This window comes from Choristoneura fumiferana, chromosome 27, assembly GCF_025370935.1.
Source record: "Choristoneura fumiferana chromosome 27, NRCan_CFum_1, whole genome shotgun sequence".
Lineage (NCBI taxonomy): Eukaryota > Metazoa > Arthropoda > Insecta > Lepidoptera > Tortricidae > Choristoneura > Choristoneura fumiferana.
In genome coordinates, this window is record NC_133498.1 from 4982515 (window position 1) to 5005830 (window position 23316).

The 23316-nt window shown below is 35.8% G+C and overlaps 1 protein-coding gene across 9 annotated transcripts in view; it reads right to left on the minus strand.

Annotated features, from left to right (window-relative positions):
* The window catches only part of Hr3 (nuclear hormone receptor 3 ROR-beta), a 145551-nt gene that overhangs the window by 79236 nt on the left and 42999 nt on the right, over positions 1-23316 (minus strand). The gene's annotated exons all lie outside the window — the stretch shown is intronic.

Sequence of the window (23316 nt, forward strand, 5' to 3'; positions counted from 1 at the left end):
GCATGTATGTTGTTGTAGAAATATCTATTTACAAGTATAGTTTGTTTTTCCAATTAAGATTCAATTTCTGTGTGATTGAGATTAAATTTATTAGATATCAACATTGTTTCTAACGTATTAGGTTAAATTTAAAACTATTTTAAACATTAAACTAACTAATTCGTTACTATTATAAACAATTTGACATTTAAATGACTAGTGCAATATTTACAGCTTACTTTACTACACACAAATATTTTTTTTTGTTGCTAAATTTTATCAATATTATATAATACTTATTTTATTTATTAATATTTACACTTCCTTAAAAAAATACATACATGGCATTAAAAACATCATGCCGGAATCAATAGAAAATTCAATAATGATTTAAAAGCATATCGATAAATTGTAATATAAACAAACAAATAACTCTGCTTTGGTTAAAGGTTGCGTCAGAGCACATAAAAAATGTCTGTGAGGCGTCAACTCGGGTATTACATCACACACGTCTACATGTGTGCATCGTACACATGTGTGCTGACACGTGGTCACACGGACACTGGCGTGTGAGTACTGCGCGTGTGTGAGCCCTAATCTTTTGTGGTATGCGGGCTTCATACCTTAATGAGTACTTTTAAAAGCACTGAAAAGGAAAATTCTTCGGAGCGCCTTTCAATTTTTTTTTTGCTATTTGCGCTACGTTTATTTTGTACGAGTTTTAGACTTTTGGAACTTAAATTAATGTGGTGTTATGGATAATTAAATAAAAAATGTTAGTTAAATAGCTAAATTATACTTTTGGCTAAAAACCAAACGACTGAACAGTGTCAGGAACACTCCAACCGCTTGCCCGTTTTAGTAGGTCGGAAGCTAAGGACATTTTATATCCATGTATATATAGTATATTTATATTAATTATCATTCAGTTTGAGTTTTATATGTTAACACGGTACAGAGATAGGTACAAGAAAAAAAAACTCTGTTTTACAAGGATTCTTCTTAATTACCCCTTGATTACGGCTCTTGAGGTAGAGTCCTGTGATAGAGATAGACGGACATCCGGACAGATGTTCAGTAATACGTGTCATCTTTTGTATTCTTATATATTTTTATTTTTATTTATTTATTTATTAATGTCATTAAGGCATGGAACCATAAAAACGTTCTGATTTAATTAACGGAGGGTATGAATATAATATTTAAAACATGGTAATAGAAATATACATAAAAAAATTAGTGAACTCTTACCGCGACGGACCGGAAAACCACATAAATTAAGTATCACGTCTCGCTCAACAAGTATCATCTCTAAAACAGGAAAAAGCTAAATCATGACCAGATCAAATAAACATTAGTTTTTTTAGTTTTTTACGTATTTATTTTCTTTATAACGACATTAAAAATTCCTAATTGGCTACGGAATTTGTCACATAAAAAGCGAGTTACTTAAGCAGAGGGCCTGCTCTGAAATTCGAAAATTGAAGTCGTGTTGTATCGTCCCTCTCACTCTCGTATTAAATAGTATAAGCGATAGCGGGACGAAAAGACACGAATTTCGATTTTTGATTTTCTTAATAGCCCCGCAGAGGCCTTGTTCTCTAACAAACATGGAATCACAATCATTTTTACCATTTCTTTCCGTAACACAGTATAAGACGAGGGTAGAAAAAGATGGTGAATGCGATTGCGAACGTCAGGGCGTTAGACAATACGGCCTCTGGTCGTATAAAAGATGAGGTACATACGTTACTGATTATTTAATGAACACACAACATACAGTCAAAACCAGTGGAGCTAGAGACATGCTGACATAATATATTCCTTGAGTATCATAGAAGTGTACTAAGAAGGGATTTTTCGAAATTTCGAAGAGATGACGAACCGGCCCATTTTTCTTTTTCTACGCGGACTTAGCTTTCACCTTGATTTAGCTTTGTCCCTTGTTTATAACATTTTAAACAATTTTTTTGGCTTAAAAATATTAACGGGCCTTATTATACTGGGTCCTTAGAGGATTGGTTTCTATCGTCAGATTTTACCGTAAAAGCCTTTTGCATGAGCCTCGATTATTTATTGTAAATATATAAATATATTTTTATATTTTTATATGCCAACACGAGGGGTATCACAGGTGCGTTGCTGGTCCTTCGAGAGTCTGATAGGCTCGTTTTTTTAAAGATCCCTAAATTGTACCGTTCCGGAAGCACCGTCCCAGGAAGCTGCTTCCGTACTTTAGCCGTGCGTTTAAAAAAGTTTCGCTTAAAGCGGACGGTGCTAGATTGCCAATCATCAAGGTGGTGAGGATGAAATGACTGACGCCTGCGCGAAGTGCGGTAGTCAAACCTGGCTGCAGGCAACAATCCGAATAATTCAATTGAACACTCCCCATGATATATATGGTACAAGATGCAGAGAGATGCAACATCCCTCCGCGTAGCCAGAGGACCAAGCCGGTCAGCGAGTGCCCGGTTGCCGACAATCTAGCAACCCTACATTGGATGCGGTCAAATGGAAGAACCTGATACTGGGGTGCTCCAGCCCAGAGATGGGAACAGTACTCCATAAGCGGCCTAACCTGTGCTTATTATATTATATGTATGTATGGTTAGTTTTATGTAATTTGCAAAAAAAGCACCAGCTGTTAAAATCTATTCCCTATTTGTTTTATTGTAAAGATCTCTGGCAGGGAAGAAATCGCTCTGAAGCGATAAGACCGCCTATTGCGTACCTTGAAATTTTTTCAAGTTTTTCGTAGTGCGTACTATATTGTGGTATACAATAACGAGTCATTGTATTGTATTGTAAAATTCGAGCGCGGTTCTGTTAAATCTCGCAATCGAGACAAATCTCGATAGCATCGAGAATCAGTGGCTGATCAGGTGACATTCAGCCGTAATCCGAAATAATGAGTTACAACGTAGAAGTCGCGGGACTTACTTTATGGTAATGCTCTTTACTTGCTATAATAAATAACTTTATTACCAATCGGCTAGAGCCGAGTTTCAGAATAATAAAGCCTCTTCAATATTCATAGTCTATAAAATAGTTATATGTAGTTATAAAGCAGCTAATGCAAGTCATATTATCGTAATAGTATTCACGCAGTTACAATCACGTTATGATTTGTAATCTAAAAAAAAACAATACGTAACTGTAGTCGTACGAAACGCGCAAAACCCGTTGCAAAAACCTGACCTACGCTACCACAGTCACCTATATCGCTATTACGTGGGAACGCACATATACTATGTTATATAATATATAACTTATGTACATCGATGAATCACTGTGACATAAACAGTCATAGTAAATAGTAATATTTCCTTCATTCAATGGGGCTATTTTTATGTGTGGATAGCTAACATGATATACTATATAATGTGCTCTTGAAATGATATGTCAGTACTTGAAACAAAGTATACTTACGCGTTACTGATTTGATAGCGACATATAAGCGTGTTATTTACAATGTAGGATAGATATATGTATGATTCTGTACTATATTATTCCCGGAAATACTCCGCGTTCTGCGGGAACTTTTCACTTTTCCGGGACAAAAATAAACCTGCATTATTCAGAAATAGGGTATTTTTCTAACTGAAAGATTTTTTAGATATGTTTAGTAGTTCCAGAGATTATAATATCCTAAAATATTTAGAAACACGTCAACTTTATCACTTTATAAAATATTTATATTAGTATTAGCATATACGGATAAAGATAATATTATGCTATCTAAGACACATACGTTACGGGTACACTATTAATAGAGATAACTAGGTTTGGTACACTTTGATATAAATAAAGAAAGAAAGAAAGAAAAATGATTTATTAACGGTCCCAACAGTACCACCACCAAACGCAAAAAACAATAATATATTACTATACAGCATAATTTATAATAAATTGTACGGTGATGACACCAATTGTCACCGAAAAAGGGTCTCCACTCAGCATGTGTTGCTACACAGTGGGTGCAGCGACGCTGATTTTCTGCAGAGCCCAAAATTTGAGCTAAACGACAGCTCCACTTGTTACATTATAAATTATACAGTTATATAGTTAGCTCTCCCGTGTGTAATTTAATTAATCGTAACTTTATAGTAATAATCGGTAGTTATTTCAATGCATAGCTTCTAATTCATTCAAGAACAACTATTGATATTTACATGTAAGTACTCTACTCAGTTTATAGCTCATTTTATTATTGCACTTCATAGTGAGTATTTTATTATAATACAATATACATATGTATATACAATGTTATCCAGCAATGCAAAAGCCATCTCTTTCTTTAGACTTGGTACTTAATTCATCGTAATTCCAGCCCAAATCACTCCTAACTATCACACCGCTTTCATTTTGGTGCTCCTCTGATAACAAGGCACCTCGGCGACCGAGCGTCTCTCGGGCTAAAACTCGAAGATACGCGTTTTCCCAGAGATACCCCTACGTAGCTACCAAATTCCATCGAAATCTTTAGAGCCTTTTCCGAGATCACCGAAATAAATAAATAGATAGAATTGCTCGTTTAAAGATACATTTTATTTGTTAAAATGCTCATTACATTTTTTACCAAGAGACAGCGAATTGAATGCTCTACGCAACACTATTTTAGACAGACATTTCAAGCTCTTACTTAACTAAGTTACGTGCCTAGTATGTTTAGTCGTTTGTTTGCTTATTAGTATACCGCCAGTGTTTAGTACCAAGCCTAGGCCAACGACAAGACTATCTGTATAAATTAACTATTTAATGACGCAAAATTGGTCAATGCCGTAATAATTATAATTTTAGCTGTTTATCGACATGTTTGTGAGCCTACTGAGGCGTTTTTAGGATCGTTGTTGAATAATTTATATTCTTTATAAACAAGTACTTCATCATTAATAAATTTGTTTATCCGTTGCCTAGTATCCATAGTACAAGCTTTGCTTAGTTTGGGTTGGGACTAGGTCAATTAATGTCAAGTGTCCCATGATATTTATATTTATATCACTATGAAGTTCACTTGTTTTTCTTAATTAAAGTACAAATCCATCTAAAATATATCTCAATATATACAGGACATAACAACCGTCAGTTCTGTAGTATCACCAACTATTATCTATCTATTCTGTGATATCACTGACGTTTACTTCAATAATAAGTTTTTAAGAAAATTTAGTTTTTTCACAACTAAGTATAAGTGGGCGAAATGTGAAATTAGACTTGCAAGATTTAATCAAAACAAAGAAACATTGTATTCTAAATAAAGCTTGTAAAAGCGAGGCCAGTAATTATATAACTTGTGATCAAATTAGGTAGGTAAATAAATAATAGATAAAATGTAAAAAAAACTTATAAAAGGCTTGGTAACAAGAGATCGTGTACATACCTATATCGTTTGTATACATATTTCGTTCATATGAAATTTAAGAGTACAAAAATAAGAATAAATTTATCTTTTTATCATTACCGCTCACTTAACTATCTCCGAATATATGTTTACGAGTATCAACGTTATTAAAAAGAATGTAGTCAGTACACTAAATTGAACAATACTACATTTGACAACTAAATGTTTTGTAATGCCTGTATCAATTCAAGGTTTTAAAATCATAAACGTTCATTGACCGTCGAACCAATAAATCTATAGAAGTTTAATGAATACCATGTCAATTTAATATGAATCATGTCGTCTATAAATAATTGTTTTTAAATGCAGATGAAATTGTTATTGGTTCTATTTGACTTGAGAATTATAGAAACTTCTTCCTTTTGCCGTACGCAGATAAATAGCGTGAATGCTTTTATATAGACTAAATTGCGTTTAGGGCTATATTTCAAAATGTGTATCGAGATCTCAGGATATTTAGATTTGTTTCGGCCGGATTTTGTAAATGATCAGTTTTCTTAAAAAAAAAAGTCATTCCTTTTAAATAGTTTTATAAAAAGAATTGGAAATCTACAGTACACAAAATTGGTAATAATATGACATTTTAATTCTACGCTACGATTGAGAAAAAATAACCAAAATTGCGACAAATTATGAGGATCGATTGAAGGAAATTGGGCTTTTTATCCGGACTTTTCAATTGTTTATCTTATGATTATGACCCCTTGCACCCGTGACTTCATCCCATTCGGAATCTATGACAATATCACAAGATCTGTAACGTCCTTATTTCTCGTCTGCTCTGCAACATAAAGAGAACCTCTATGCAAAAGTTAAAATTTCTAAACCTAAGGGTAAAGAGGCGATGAAAAACTTTGTCAGTATGGACTTTTAAAATACATTGAGATGATGGAACAACTTTTATTCGAACAAACAAGAGAGTCATGATTCTAGCGATGTTTTTTCTTGTTGTTAAAACAAGAAAACGCATCGAGTCGGATGTATACAAACAGTCGATTGAGTACTTTAAGCGTCAAGCGGGCAAACAAACAAATATACTGGCTTTCACATTTATACTCTTAATACTAGTAAGGATTCATCTGCTTAACTTCATTTCATACTTCCAAGTTTTCGAGTAACTTAAATTGCCTTGGCCTATTAATGATTTGTAGTTGAAATCCATACTATGTTGCCAGTAACTATTTATTTGCAGAACGATATCGAATTGAGTTGACACTGACTTTTTCTGTCTCAAACTATCTCCATACTTAATTTTATCTAAATCAGTTCACCGGTTTACCGTATAGAGGTAAGGACACACAGAAACAGTTACTTTCGTATTAAAATAAAAAACTATTTTCACTTGTCTTTTTTACTGAAAAATACTTTTGAAAAATAAATAACCTAACCAACAAAAAGTAAGAAAACCCCGACTTTGTCACTTCGAAGTTCAATATCTCAAAAACGGCTGAACCGATTTTGATAAAACATGTCTACGAACCATTGCTAGAAAACCTGCTTTCAATTTTAAAAAAACCGCATTCAAATCGGTCCACCCGTTTAAGAGCTACGGTGCCACAGACAGACAGACACACACACAGAGACACAGTCACACACATAGCGGTCAAACTTATAACAACCCTCTTTTTGCGTCGGGGGTTAGTAAAAAACAAGTTAAATTTAATAACAATTGGATATAGTGTCGTAAATAGCTACTTAATAAAAACATAGGTCAGATTGTTTATTTACTAGGTAAGTATGTAGTCATGTAAGGTAATATTAATATGAAAAGTTTTAGCAGTTTTTTTTTTCCGAAAAAAGAAAAAGGTTATACCGCCGAATGCAAATACATAATCACATAATGTGTCAATACAAAAAACTCGCGCCGCGTCACGAGATACGATGCGCTGCGTGCTTGCGTGCACGTCCATGTGTGCGTGTGTCCGTGTGACCCACTTGCGAGCGCGTTCGGCGAACTTCGGCCGTTTCCGCCGCCCGAACATATGTCTACTCCCGCCATCTTGCAACGGCGTCCAGCGTAACCTGACCTACACTAGCGATGCGTGGCCAACTAATATTAGATAATGAAAGGTAGATAGAGGTCAATATAACGTGGTCGGTGACTACCAAGCGTCGTTACGCAAAATCTGTCAAATGCTATTTTGTTAGTTGTTTTCAATCTGTTATCATGAAGTTTCGTCATTGTTCGTGATAGTGGCGCCGAGGTTTTTCCTTAAGTTCTTTTAAAGGCTGCTTTCTTAAAGATTTCCTTTCTTATGCCCACAAGTGCGTATCACTGTACATGTACCTAAGCTTAGTTAAAATACCTAAATACCTACTTTCCTATATACCTACTGGATAAAAAATAATGCCAAAATTTTCAAGTGTATTTATTACAGTAGCTATATTACTCAATAACATTTATTATATTATTATAAGCTTTTTCATTATCACCATTTTTTTATTACTATACCTAGCTTCATTTAGTAAGGAAAGTTCTACAAACTTTTAATTTACTGGTGGTCAAAAATGGAACTAAGCTGCTTCTATACAACTTTCTTGTTAGTCTTAGATGGTAGCGCCACCGGTAATTAATTGCTGCGATAAAATGGTAGTTTCAGAAAATTATCACGGGATGATTCACCACGCCATCTCTGTATTTTGGTGGGAAGTTTTAAATTTAAACAAGGAAATTGTTGCATGTTTATAATTACGTAATAAATATAATTATGTTTAATGCCAGGTAATTATTAATTATGTTTTGTCTAATTCCCAAAGATTGTAAACTTTCAGACTATTGTTCGAGTAATGAGACGTTCTCTTTGAACTTTCATAGTTTGCGAAATAAATTTGCAAAATTAGCAAATTGCTTTGTTGTCTACAATCAGCTTCTCAGTTACTTTTTTTAACATACGTTACTTATTATGAACACTAAGCTATAACTTGTACCCAGTAAAGTCAAGTGCGAAAATAAGTATCACAAAAATAACCACCCAAAAATATGTTACCTTGTCTTGTTTGCCTTATTGCGACGGAGTAAGAGTCTGTTGTATAGTCAACGTCATAAATATGTGATCATTTATGTACCTTGTCACTTTAACGTCATGTTTGAAAAGCCATACGAAATTGTGTAACGACGAAAAGCGACAAGGTACATAAATGATCACTTATTTATGACGTTGACTGTACTTATTTTTGAAACTGAATAAGTTCATGTTTTAACACTTTCCTGTACAAAACAATGCTACCGAAATAGACTTTGATTTAAAAACGATCGACGTCGATATTTAATACCTTATGCCTAGCCACAGACCTATAGGTCTGTGTGCCTAACCACAGACCTATATCGAGTCTGTGTGCCTATTCTATAAGCCTGCATTTTTTACCATTTTTTTTGAGTTTAGAATAGTCCACAATCTTTTTTCTAAACCCATCTTAAAAGTGAATAACTGGCATAACTTCTAGCGCGGTGTCGATAACCGAACTTCCGCGTTCGAAATTTAAAATTAAATTTTTTCGCCACACACACAGGCGTGCAACTTTCACAATTGGAAAGTGCCGTGCGTGTGTTTCGGTGTTGCCATGGAAGCTTTTGAAAAAAGAATAACATTAGTTATAACGGATGTTTTAACTGTTGCATTCCAATTGTTTAATGCTATAATACTGAGTTATTGTTTCGTTTTAACGCTGAGAATTTTAATAGACATTTTGATGGACGTTTTTAATGTTTCACTTACTTTTTAGAGCCTGAAAAAGAGCTAGCTTTTAACAACGCAAAGAATTTGGTTCAGGAATAGGTACGATGGTAGAGTTAAAACTATAATTTAATACCTAAGAAAAGTCGGGTCAGGAGACTTAACCGACGTGCATACATGAAAAGATTGATAAATGTAGAGGAAGCTAAAGTTGTATGCCAGGATCGTAGCAAGTGGAAGGATGTAGTCTCTGTACTGCCTACCCCGTTGGGAAAGAGGCGTGAAGTACATGTATGCGTAAGAAAAGTAGAGTTGTTCTTTTTTTTTCAATCTAATCGTAAATCTGTTTTTGTTTAAGTAATTTACGAAATTTAATTTTCTTTGGACAAGAAAATCGTAATTAACTAGCTAACGCCCGTGGCTTTGCTGCTCATTTAGAATGTATGCTGAGGCCAGTATTCAAAATCCGTTTATATAGCCCCCTGGGTTTTTAACTTTTCAGGGTTGGTTACATTATGCTAGCCATATTGATGTCACATCCGGTATTAACAATCGCCGTCTGGAGATCCTGTGAGCTGGACATCCTGAAACGAACGTCAATTCTTCAAAATGGCGGCGGCCGTCTGCGAGCAAGCCTTGCCCAAATTGGAGAGCGACGAAAAAAATAATCGTGCGCAGCGCAAAAAAACTTTCACAGCTTAGATAACGTGGGGGGGCGGTGAAAGGGGGGAAAGTCAAGGATTACGCCGATGACAAGCGTTTCGGGCCTGATCGAACACTTCCGCTGTATTTGTTGTTGGATGATAATAAAGATGCGTAATGCCACTCCTCTGCGTACCAGAAAGAGACAAATGACTTGAACAGGCGAAACTAGTTAGGACTGGCCAATCAAAGCTTGCTAAGTTTTAAAGATGCTTTATTGCGTATTGCACTTTTGTTGATTGTACTTGCATTATAATAATGTTTTAAACTTTCGCGATTTTCAGTCATATTTAAAAAAACCACAAACAGTAGGTACTTATCTTTTTGTACTTGCACATTCAAACTACGTACTCATACCAAAATCCAAGTTGAAGCCAGTCACCGTCGAAGAGTTCCATCCCGGAACCACTAGGCTGGTGGACTACCAGAATTTCACCTCCAGGCTCCAGATTATCAACACCAGACATACATCATCATGCCAAATTTCAGCTGAATAATACCAAGAAATGTTCGAAAAATGGTTTGCTAATTTTGCAAAATAATATACAAACTTACATCTCTACTTGTTACAAACGTTGAATAAAATCTTGTAAAAATAGTCCCTAAGCTGAATTTTACGGAGTTTTAAAACTTGTTCGTTTAAAATACTTTCCAACTTAACAAGGGCTTCAAGCCTTTTAGAAATGTAGCGTTCTACTCAAACAGCAGTATACAGTAAAAGCTCACCTCACAGTACAGTACACACAACCTTTGCACAATAAATGCGCCAGTCATTTCCTTAATGAGTACAAATATGGTTTACTGAGACTAGGTTATAATGCGGGTTCTTGCTTATCCTGGTTTACCCGTAATAAAGTTGTGTCACAGAATATGCAGTATTAGTCTTGAAAACGGGGACCGATTTTTAAATCATTATCTTAAAAATATTAGTGCAAGATGGTCAAAAATTGTAAAAAACTGTATGGATTCAGGCGTTACAGTACAATACAACACAAACAACACCCCCTGTTACGTAATTGTGCCCAATATTTTATTAAGTATCTGAAAAATGCGATTTATTATCTGTGAATTAGTATGACAATCCCATTTTTTTTTTAATTTTGATCTCATTTGATCTCACATTAGTACGCCAGTGCAAAGCTGAGGCGAGATGCTGGTGTATTGTAACATTTGCGAAGAAAGTGGCGCTCCCTTAATTTCTACTGATTATATCGGGCCATGACTGTACTAAACCGCAGTGACATCATGCCTGCACAAGGGAGAACGGTAGCCTTCTGTATTGTATTGCGCCATATGGCACATGACTTAACCGTAAATCTTAAGTTTACTTCAACACCACTGCGACCACTAGGTTTTAATACCAAAGTAAATGCACCTAAATTTGCCAAGGACAGCAATGACCGACAGTGTGGAGTTCATTATAAAGAGCTTCTGTTGTATTTTAGAATATTAGATAATATATATATTTTGTTGATAAGAGAACTAAAAACTAAATAACAGGTAAAAAACTTGGATGTTATAATAATGTGACCATATAGACAAATCTAATTCCCAACTTAGAAAATTTACTTAATTTTAGTTCTGTACACCACAACAGGCTACATTTGTCTTTCTAGAGTTTTTTTAACTATAATCTTTCCATAATGTTATTTAAGTTCTCAATAACAACTACTCTAAAAATCCCCAACTCTTGTGGATAAACCCTGAAATCTGGCAACTCTATCGTGGTCGTGGTGGAGCGTTCGCCAAAAAGACATTGTCCACCCTGGTCCACCCAGTGAAATCCAGCAGTAAAACAGAACAACTAAGAGATGGCGCCACCATACATAAGTAATGATAAATTGCCTATAGCACTTAGCTAAACTTTAGCTCTACTCAGAACCACTTTTTACGGCGGCTTCACAAGAAAAATTACCATTTTATTATTAATAAATAGGTAAACATAAATTTCAATTGCGAAATAAACTTTATGGATTCTATTTAAATTAAACACTAAACATTTATCTAGCGACAGTACTTATCTATTAAAAACTTGTTTATCGAATGGGTGTTTAAAATACAGCCTTAATGCAGTCCTAGCCAAGGTTGCGCGCGCACGCGAACCGCGTCATACGTTATTTGAATTTGGAATGGCATAGACAATGCATCTTAATTTTTAGGGCCAATGCAACTGGCCACTATTCATTTCTTTTAAACTTTTTTTTACACTCCGTGAAAGGTTCTGAGCCCTACAACAGGACGCATGATAGGTGTTTTTAAGTATATAATTCTACATGTGCAAGCTAAATAAAAAAAGAGTATGCTAATAATCGTTTATTTGGCAATTGAAGTGTTATTTTAGTGACTAGCAGTGTATTTTGAATCCGTGAAATCCAATGCTAACTACTATATGGAGTAGGTAAAATGGCCACGGGATGTTATCTTTTGGGCATAACGGATCCGTTCAAATTGCTAAAAATTGAAAATAATAAGGTATTTAATGAAATAGTAATAAAAATGACAATCAAATTTCAGAATAGAAACATACCTTGTCTTTGGCAAGGCTTGTATGATTAAGTATGCTAGCTGCAGCTGGGCCCGAGACTTCATCTGCGTAAAATTCTACATATAGGGAATATTACTGCAATTTAGAGTACAGCACTAGCACAAAACCGTAAACAGTTTTCTGAGTATCTTAAATGCCATAATATTACATTATTACAATTAACATTTTGGAAATATAGCTCTATCGTTAGTCGTTACTATGTAAATATCATGTTCATCATCATCATCATCATCGGCCTATCTTAGTCCACTGCTGGACATAGGCCTCTCCAGTTGCACGCCACTGAGCACGATCCTCGGCCAGTCTCATCCAGTTCTTGCCAGCTAACCTGCGAAGATCATCGCTCCACCTAGTCTGAGGGCGTCCTACGCCACGCTTGCCGATTCGCGGTCTCCACTCAAGAACTCGTTTGCCCCAGCGGTTATCAGTTCTTCGACTCAAAATATCATAATATCATGTTATTTTGTTAGTAATAAATATATCATGATTTATGTAGATACTCTTTGGTCAGAACTACTGTCATGGTGACAGAATATAAAGAGAACTGACGTTGTCATGGATGGAGGTTTGCGCTAGTGTCGCCCCCTGCGCAGAGCTTTAATATGCCCTATTGCTTAGTTTATAATTTATAAGCTTTATGTTTGCCAGATTGGAAATCCTTTTCGTATTTTTTACGTTGGAAAGTTACAGTCATGTATGAATGTATGTATACATTAATATTCATATACGCGTTTATGAGGATTATAGTAGGATTAGGATATACAGGATAGGATGTTTAAAAATGTATGATTGTATGGCTATCTAGCCTTTGTCTATTAAAAATGAATCAGTCATGTGTCAGCGCTTTCCCTTGAAAATTGTGTTGCAACAAGGAAAATACAAACATGAGGTTTGTATGGTCGGCAGGTTGTGTAAGATGTTTGCACAAACACTTTTGCTAACATTTCAATCTTCTATCTATATTTATTCGTCTGTACTGTACGTTAAACAACGTGTTACTACTCTCTGGACAATTACCAAGTAGTTCCTTCAGAGGATTTTTAATATTGATATGATTATATAAATAAAAAATAGTAGATTGTACAACAAGAGCATAAAACGAGCCATTTTACCCAAGACGAAGGGAGGAAAGACGCTAGCTATGAGAGAGGGAGTACTGGAAAGTTTTGATATTTATGCAAGTAGTATAGCCTATACTGCCTATGGATTTTTTCTCAGAATAGACCAGAATATTATATTGGCCTATACTGTATAGGCCAATATAATATTCTGGTCTATTCTGAGAAAAAATCCAGAGGCACGTGTCACTAATTCACAACCACATAAAAATGACTTTCTTATTTGGTCTTTTTTTTTTTTTTTTTTTATATGATAACTTGTATTAGTTTTTTGAGTGGCGATGCAAATCTATATAAAGAACATTTCAAAATTTGAAGCAAATCACTTGAATACATCCCGAAAAAAAATACATTAAAAGAAACCTTTAAAATATCTTAAGTCAAAAACTGTCACAAGTAGGACGTTCAAACTCAGCATAAATATTCTTCACTATATGAGGTAGTCATAAAAAAAATTCAAGCCCATTTGATGTAAGGAAGGGCCGACTTACTAATATGTGCTAATATGGAAACCTATGGCCTTTCAACCTCACAATAGGTAACTAAACCAATGTTAACCTATAGTTGAGATTGACCGTATTTTCACTCCGTTGCTGACGCTCCAACCATGCCCTACGTTGCGTAAGCGCAGTATTTGTTTATCTTTGCACTTCTGGGCTGTTACGTGCGTCTGTGTGAACACTGTAACTGCTAAACAGTTGTTAGATCGTTTTAGCAAGCCTTTTAAATGCTGAGTCATGACAAATATGACTGTACGTTTTTATCCTTGTTTGTGTTTTGTTGGGTAAAATTTAATGACCATCTGTGTGGTGAATAGAAATGGGCCGAACATGGGTTTCACCGAATACGAATATTCGGCCGAATGTTCGGCAAAACTTTTACCGAACCGAATATTCGGCATAATTGATTCCTTTACGTAAACAATACAAGTGTGAACTTTTTGTCGCAAAGCGCGCGGATGGAAGCCTAGCCCTCGGCCGAATACGAATTATTCGGTAAATCTGCCAATTATGCCGAATACCCAATATAAAACGAATATTCGGCACATCCCTAGTGGTGAACTGTCTGTGTGCCAAATTTCACTTACATCTGTTTTCTAGTACCTAGTAGACTAAAGTTAGAGTTACATTTATTGGGTTTTAATGAAAGAGACCACATCGATTGGTAATCATCATCATCATCCCAGCCTATATATATCCCACTGCTAGGCACGGGCCTCCTCTCAGAATGAGAGGGCTTGGGATGTAGTTCCCACGCGGGTCCAGTGCGGATTGGGAACTTTACACACACCATACGAAGACCCTCACCCACACCTCCGGATGTTTTCCTTCACCATAAAGCTCGTGATTTTAAAACAGTTTCGCTCATTTGCAGGTGGTAGGACCTTGTGCAAGGTCCGCCCGGATAGCTACCACCATCTTGCTCGCTAATCCTGCCGTGAAGCAGCAGTGCTTGCACTGTTGTGTTTCGGCGTGAGAGTAAGACAGCCGGTGAAATTACTGGCACTTGAGGTATCCCATCTTAGGCCTCTAGGTTGGCAACGCATCTGCAATACCCCTGGTGTTGCAGATGTTTATGGGCGGTGGTGATCTCTTACCATCAGGAGACCCACTTGCTCGTTTGCCATCCAGTCGAATAAAAAAAACATGAATTTTGAAAACTCAAAGATGCGAGCCGGGTTGATTTGACTCCACGTCCACCCATACGTCCACGACCCTAGCTCTGCTTGCGATTCTATCTATAGGTCAAACTAGGTCAAACGACTGAAAAATAAGCATGTTATCGCAGGAAATAAATCATTAATTTAAATTTATATTTATGTACCTAAAAACTTATTTAAAAGGGCTAGGTTTCGGTGATATTTTACAAAAAACAATACAGGTTTGTTTGAGCTATTCAATGTTTTGTCGTCAAGGATAGCGCATTCGCAATAGATAATAATGTGCAGTGTGAATAAAAATGGCGTTTTTGTGAAAGTATTTGCGCATCGATTTCAATAATTTTTATTTCATTTGCAAGCTTATTTTATGCGGTTTCTTTTCATATATTTATTATAAAAATCAGTGCTATATTTTCTGAGTTATTTGATGTTTTCTCGTCATATAGATAGTCAGTACGACACATCCGCGGTTTTGACGCGCACTCATAGATAGATCGACCTTGCGCCGTGCTGTTCAACTTGTGACATACTTTTGAGTTGGCTTCTCGCCGTAACCTACCGCACGCTGAAACGCACTTTAACACAGTAAAAATAAGGTCAGAGTTTGAATGAGCAATTTACGGATTTTGTTTTAATTGAGACGGGCACAATGCTAGGCGTCCTGTCGCGAAATTTCGAAATTTAAATTTTGAACTTTTTTTTCTGGATGAATGGAGAGGTTTTTTATTTGATTATATGCCAGTTTCGTATTCAACCGGTTATGGTGGTTATTTTGGTATGATAGATTGTAAAGGGGTTTAATTCACTTTTGAGTAAGATTTTTTTTTTAACTATCGAAGGTCCCGCCCGATAATAGAGCAATTAAAATTAAAAGCAAACGGCCACTTTCTGTGCAATCATTTTGGTAAGTAGTAATCCATCATGAGGCATTAGTTATTCATGCTGTGTCTATGCAAATATAATCTGAACAATAGACAACAAATAAACTTTATGAGTACTTATTGATAAAGTTTCGTACAAAGTTCCAAGACGATATTTCACTTGACATCAAATGGTCGTGTTATCAAGAAATGTTAGCATTATTGATAAACATTAGTTTGTTTGTGTTTATATTAGTATTATGTTTATCTACAGTTCATATATTTAGATTTATTGACAAATTCCGGTTTTCCATAGCATTAAAAAATAAATTATTTTCTATCGTAGGTAGATATGTTATGTATGACATGAATAAGTTCCACTCTAGTACAGTCGGTGAGTTAGGGAACTTATGTACTTCTCCACTTTTTCATACTAGTTGTATAGAAAAGTGAATACTTATGTTACTTATGTTAGGGCTCCGACTGTATTAGTGGAACCTTTGTGCTACTAATGTCATGTTGACATTCCTTACTTTTGTCAAGAAAATCATAGTGAAATTGATTGTTAAAAGGTTCCGCCGTGGCACATTAATCAGTTTATTCATGATCGGTTCCCTAACCGACCGTACATGATTCACTTTGTTTGTTCGACTAACCCTTCATCCAACATATACTTGACCAATTTAACTTCCTGGCACGTTGAAAATTAAAATTTCGTCTTCATTTTTAATTTAAAACAAAATGCGTTCGAACTTCAAATATTGTATTGTCGTTATTGACTTCCTTTAAAACAATTACCTGTCAAAGTGAGATCGACCTTCCGTCGTCGTATTGTGAAACCATTGTCAGTTGACACTGACGGGGCCCGCTTTTTACCCATTTTCGCAACTTCCCTTCAAGGTTACATTGATTAGTTTTTTTTTAAATTGACAAATGAAACCGAAGTATTAAGGTTAGGCCCTGAAGGTTGATTGATGAAATTTATAATCTGTGAACTCTGTGAAGTTTGATAATGGTTTGATATAAGAACACATAAAGGCAATTTCAGTTGAGGAGCAATTCAGTGGTTTGTGTAGTATCCAGTGCGCACTGGGTCTGCGTGGGAATTACGGCCCAAGCCCTCCCGTTCTGAGAGGAGCGCGATGTATGTATTGTATAAAGGCTGTGATGATGATGATGATGAACTTAGCTGTAAAAGACCAAACTGTGTAAGACAGAGGTTTAGACCAGAGAAATGAAATTAGGCACAGGGTTCGTCATACAACAACATAAATGAAGACCATGGTCGAGTGTTGCCATACATGCTTCCGGATTGAAAGTTTCGTGTCGTCAAAGTGTGTTGTATGTTTTATGTTTTAGTTTTTAAATGAGTCATTTACATTATGCTGTGGGGCCCATTTTATTTCTTTCCATCTAATGTATTTTTATTTATTTTATGTGTAGCGAATATGTGTAAATAAATGTTTCTCTCTCTCTCTCTCTCTCTCTCTCTCTCATGATGAAATTTTAGCGACTTTTTTTAAATTTCAGAAATCCGACTTAACTTCCATATTGGTTTAGGTACGTGACCGAGAAACCTAGAACTATTTCAGTAAAACCTAGTCCCTTTAATATGATAAATGTGAAAGTTTGTATGTGTGAATGTCTTTAGTTACTTCTTCACGCCGAAACGACTGAACTGATATGCATGACATTTGGAACGGAGTTAGTTTATACCCTGCACTAATTTAATTTAATTTTTAATAATGCAAATCCATCGCAAATAAATAACTAACATTGTTTAATCCATACTTTATTATTATAAATGTGAAAGTGTGTGTGTTTGTATGTCTGTCCGTCTTTCACGTCGAAACGGAGCGACGGATTGACGTGATTTTTGACATAGAGATAGTTTATGGGCTAGAGTAACATAGGTTACTTTTTATCCCGGAAAAATGCACAGTTCCCGAGGGAACAGCGCGCGATAACCGTATTAATAGTATAAATGTAAGTAATACTATAAAATGTCATATACATGGGACTAGAGCCTGAAATAAAGGTTTGACTGTTATTATTACATTTGAAATTTATCATGAGCCTTACGAAGGAAAACATCGTGAAGAAACCTGCACACACCTGAGAATAAATTCAATGAGGTCTGTAAAGTTCCCAATGCGCACTGAGACCGCGTGGGAGCTACGGCCCAAGCCCTCTCATTCTGAGAGGAGGCCTGTGCCCAGCAGTGGGGCGTATATAGGTTGGGATGATGATGATGATGATGATTTATTTTTAGTACATAGCCAATGGCTATGTATTTTGAATGTCCCTTCTATCTATAGGTCTAAGTAGATCCGCGTTAGATGCACATGCAGTGACGTCATTGCAAGTTGCACGCTGCACCGCGTACGCGGCAATAACCGTTTACTAGTGCTTAGTAACTCGCTCCAGTACTAAACACTGCAGTGAGGCACAGCCAACTAGAAGTAGGTATACTTTATGCTCGTCTAAGCTTGCGGCTCCGCTGAGGCGGAGACGAGTGGAGCGGAGAGGAAAAGTGTAGGGATCGACCAATCTCTACACGTCTGATGATTATGAGGCGGAGACGAGATGTGGATTCAACTAATATATGATTGGTCGATCGGTACACGTCTCCTCTCCGCTCCGCTCGTCTCGGCCTCAGTGGAGCCGCATCCTAATGCGTTATATATAAGTAACCCGTTACTTTTTTTTCTTGAGCTATTTTTTCTCTGGTCTTACTTTAGAACATACTGGGCTAAGGCATCGTCCTAATAGAACGCGAATGCGCGATCATCGTAGGTTCGCGCGAATTTTACTCGTACGAACGCGCGATCAAACATATTGAACGCGAATAGGCGTCCTAACTGACAATCGCACGACGCGGTCGCGCGACTCAAATGTTTGTGAATCTATTCGCGCGACCTTAGTTCGTACGAACGCGCGATCAAACATATTGAATTCGAATAGGTGTCCTTATTGAAATTTGCGCGATGATTGCGTCGGCGGGGCACCGCGCTCGCTCGCTCGCGGCGTCAATTCGCGCGATGATAGGACAAGACACCCAGTTTTAGCCATCGCGCGAACACTCGATGGTCGCATCGCTTATTCGCGCGATGATCGCGCATTCGCGTTCTATTAGGACGATGCCTTATGAACTAAAAGAATTTCTTTGCTCACCCGCGACCTTTCTTAGTCACAATACTGCCGCTTGACCACACGCATACTGAGCAAGTTAGACCAGTCAAGATATGTGACACGCGATAGAACCCTACTATCTCTGCTGCCTTTATCAAGATTTTTTGATGAGTGCCGCAAATGCTGACTGCAACAGGCTTCTACCAAGTGTCACGTAAGAAGTTGTCTATAATGGAATCCTAGAATTTGACTACTTTTTTTATGTTATTGAACGAAAAACAAATTTTAAGCCACTTTTACTTAGGTACAACAACGTTTTATGTAGGTAAGTATATCAAGTGTTAGGTCGGTTTTATTTTAACTTAATTGTCGCTTACTCTTTTTTTCTATAGTTAGCAACCTTTTTCGATATTCTATTTTTTTTATTGTCAGCCAGTCTTACTTGCCAGGTTTAGTCTAGAACACAAACGCAGCACGCACGCACACTACCATGCTCCACGCATGCGCTAACATGTGTACTTTGGTGCAACTGTCTTGATACTTTACTATGTAACTTTGAGCTTAAAGTTAAAAGGTGAACAGCGAATATGGAAATATATTAAAGCGTTTACAAAATAAAATATAAAAAAGAGTTTATTTCCAAGAGAGAAAATCAGGCATGGGATAGAATTTGTCGTATAAACATTTGTCATTAAACATAGGGATATTTTTGAAATATCATCTTATATTTATCATCTTATCTTTTTGAATTTGAATTTGAATTTATACTGAGAAAGCAATAGCCACCAAAAGTTACATGACATTTTGCGAAACGATAGAGAATAATAATTAATGCAAAATGATTCATGAAAAAACATTGTCTTTATATAATTTATATCTCTAAGTATGATGGTTCAAGACAGGAAGATTGTAACATCCCATGCAAGCGAAGTAGACAAACAATTATTGATAATTTAACCAAATACAAACTACAAAGTATCGTTTTAGTTCACTTTTCCTAGGATCACAGTTAAAATTTAATAATTCATGAACTCTTAAGGTTTAACTACCATGGTCACAGAGCCATCTATGGCTCATAATAGTCAACTCACCGAAAACGGCTGCGAGATAAATTCTAACCGTCAATTACGCGTAAAAGAAGGCATTTGTTCGTACAGAATTTATTATTCGCTGATTAGGTGACAATGACAATTGAATTATAAAAACAGCAAGTATCAAATAGTTTTTGATGATTACTTTTTTATTTGAAGTTGTACTAATAATAATAAAGAATTAGATTCAATGTTTTTAATGAATACCCTGACGAAAGATAATCTGATCAAGCGCATTTGTTTGACTAATTTTGACAGGAAGACCGTGCTTGGGATCAATTTAGTTTTTTTTTAATTAGACTGGTATAGTGTCCCGAAAATCCAATTAGAAAGTGATCTTTTTTTTTAAATACCCCACTATACCAGTCTAGTTTAAATAACGATAAGTCTCTGATCTTTTTAAAATTCAACAGATTATTTTAGTTGTAGGCTAAATTAATATTTTTAATTAATGGAACATTTAATTTGATCTGAAGTTTTGTACTAATACACAGTTTGTATAACTTTCGAATGTTATTTTTGAGTGACGTGATTTTAAATATGAATCAACCGGCGTACTGTAGAAAAGAGGCTATGGGTCTTTCGTTCTTGGGTGTCACGTTAGTGAAGTAGCGACTGGTGCAAAATTTCATCTGTCTTGGTTTGTGTCAGAGTATAGACATATGAGAACTTAATAACCTGCTGAAATATTCCGGATTAATTTAAAAATACCTTTTATATTGCCAAAGAACTCACATTGGTACTAAATTTCAAACAATTAAAAAAAAACACGTCGGCTCATGGTACGCTTATGTCGATGGTTAAAGTATCAAGACGCGCGCGTCAGCTCACACACGGCTATATGGGTCTTGGCCAGGCAACTTTTTCTCGCGCGCCGAACCAACGTGTCACATGTCTATGTTGCCCTGGTACCTGGGAGTTCCTTGGTAGCGCTTGGGTTAGATGTCAACGTTTTGGGAAAGGACGCTTGTATTTATGCTATCCTGGTACTTTAGAGTTGTTCGATTGTGTGAAAAAGATGTCTTGGTGAATGGAACATCAAATAGAGTTCAAATAATGACTTTTAGTAAAGTTTTTCTATAGATTAGAATGTTCTACAACTAGATTTTCCCTGCGGCTTCACTTTAGGGTCACCCCACATCTATTTACGCGGAATCGGCTTAAGTGACCAAAAACGCTATAGGTCCCAAAAAGAGCGAAAAAGACGTCTTTCCGTCTTTTTTCGCTCTTATTGCGTGGACATAAAGAGTTTTTTGATCGGCTAAAGCCGATTCCGAGTCATTAAGTTTAGGGAGACCCTTAGCTTCTATCTATTTAACCATTAGCTACGGGAGCAGGAAATTCAGTTAATAAAAATCCCATAATTTCAATACACTTGACTGACAGACTTGGTGATTCTGGTAAGTGAACCCACCATAACGGCATTAGATATATTCTAAAAATATAGAAAAAAAAACCTTACTTAAAAGTCATAACATAGGTTAATGCTACTTTTAATGGCACAGTTACGTCGAGCTATGGTTGGAGCCTGGGTGCGACGGATACACTGATTGACGTTTCATTCCAGCGTAACAGTGTATACATATACAGTCCTACCAACTTTACCGCGCTTGGGAGTACTGCATTACATTTATAAAAGAGCTGCGTCCCAACTTTGGCCACATTGATGTGGCAGTAAAAAATAACTTTTAATCGGTCCATTTTATTCTTAAATGAGGTGCTTAACAGGAGCACATATGTGTATTTTATTTACTTCCTTTTATTTATTTGAATACTGGCAACATTACGAAAAAATTCAACTAAATACTAAATATTCTTGATTTTTGACAAATTTATTACTGAAAAACCCATCTGTATAAACATTTATTTTTCCAATTCAAGTCGAAGCCAAAAGCTTAGTTGTGTTGTAAATATATACAAGTACATAGTTAAATAACTTGTGACGCAAAACTCTACTTGTATTGCAAAATTGTCATTTTATTTCAAAAGCGTAAAAGTATGCGTGGACAATTATTTACAATTAATAGGTAATATCGTATTTCATGCAAAATTCTTAAGTAAGCAATTCAATTGTTTTGGTAATCGTAATGTTTTTGTTACTTTTAAGATTTGCCTATTAATAAAAGTTATTAAAGTATGTAACATAATTAAAAAATATCAAACTGAATTCGCTGGGACCGAGTTTCGCTGGCATAAAGTTTTATGAAAACAGCTGGACTGAGCTGTAATACAAAATACGAACTTTAAAAAACCAGCAGCCAAATGCGAGTCGAACCCGTCCACTGAGGGTTCCGTAAAAAATTATAGGTATCTTTGAATGATCATTATTTGTAATACTTTGTATGTTCAAAATGTACGCAGTGTGGGGTATAGTTACCGACATAGACACACAGATAGAGACTTTTTTTTAAGTATGTATGAAGAATAACATTTTAAATCTTAATAATAGATACAAGCCGAACGCAAATTGTCTAAGGGGCCAGTCTTTTACATCCACAGATGTTTAACACTAAACAGGTTTGTTCTCCAGTTATGCCAACATTACGCAATGCGTGAAAAGAAACCAGATTGCTTTCATACTGGCAACTCCAATCGTCCTTTGCTTTAAATTTCGAATGCACTTACGCGCGAAAGTACTTTCGAAATGTCAATTAAATAAGAAAGTGGTGCATTTTTGAAATTGGTACCATTTAGAGTGCAACCTTTTAAGGGATATCGCTTTTTTGCATCAATTAAAATACCTTTTAAAAATTTGTATGATTTTATTCTTTATCTTTGTTTTTATAAAGTAACGTTTATTTTCATTTTATTAGATATCAATGTAATTTTAAATTGTCAAACGATTAAGAGACGTGTGTAACAAATTCGGAGATTTGCAAAATGGCGTCACGTCGTTTTGTTTAACTGCCGTGGCATTGGATTATTGTTTTTCAGCCAGTTTGCAACAATGATATGTTCAAATTATAAAATGGCCACTTTCTTTGTGCGTGGAAGCGCGGTTGCATAAGATGTGAAATAATTATTTAAATAACAGTAGACGTTATGATATAACTTTCTAAAATTTAACAATATGATCACGCAATAGCTTTATCTTTTAATGTGTATTTTAATGTTTTTTAAGCAGGCTTAAACAGGAAATATCCAATTACAATGC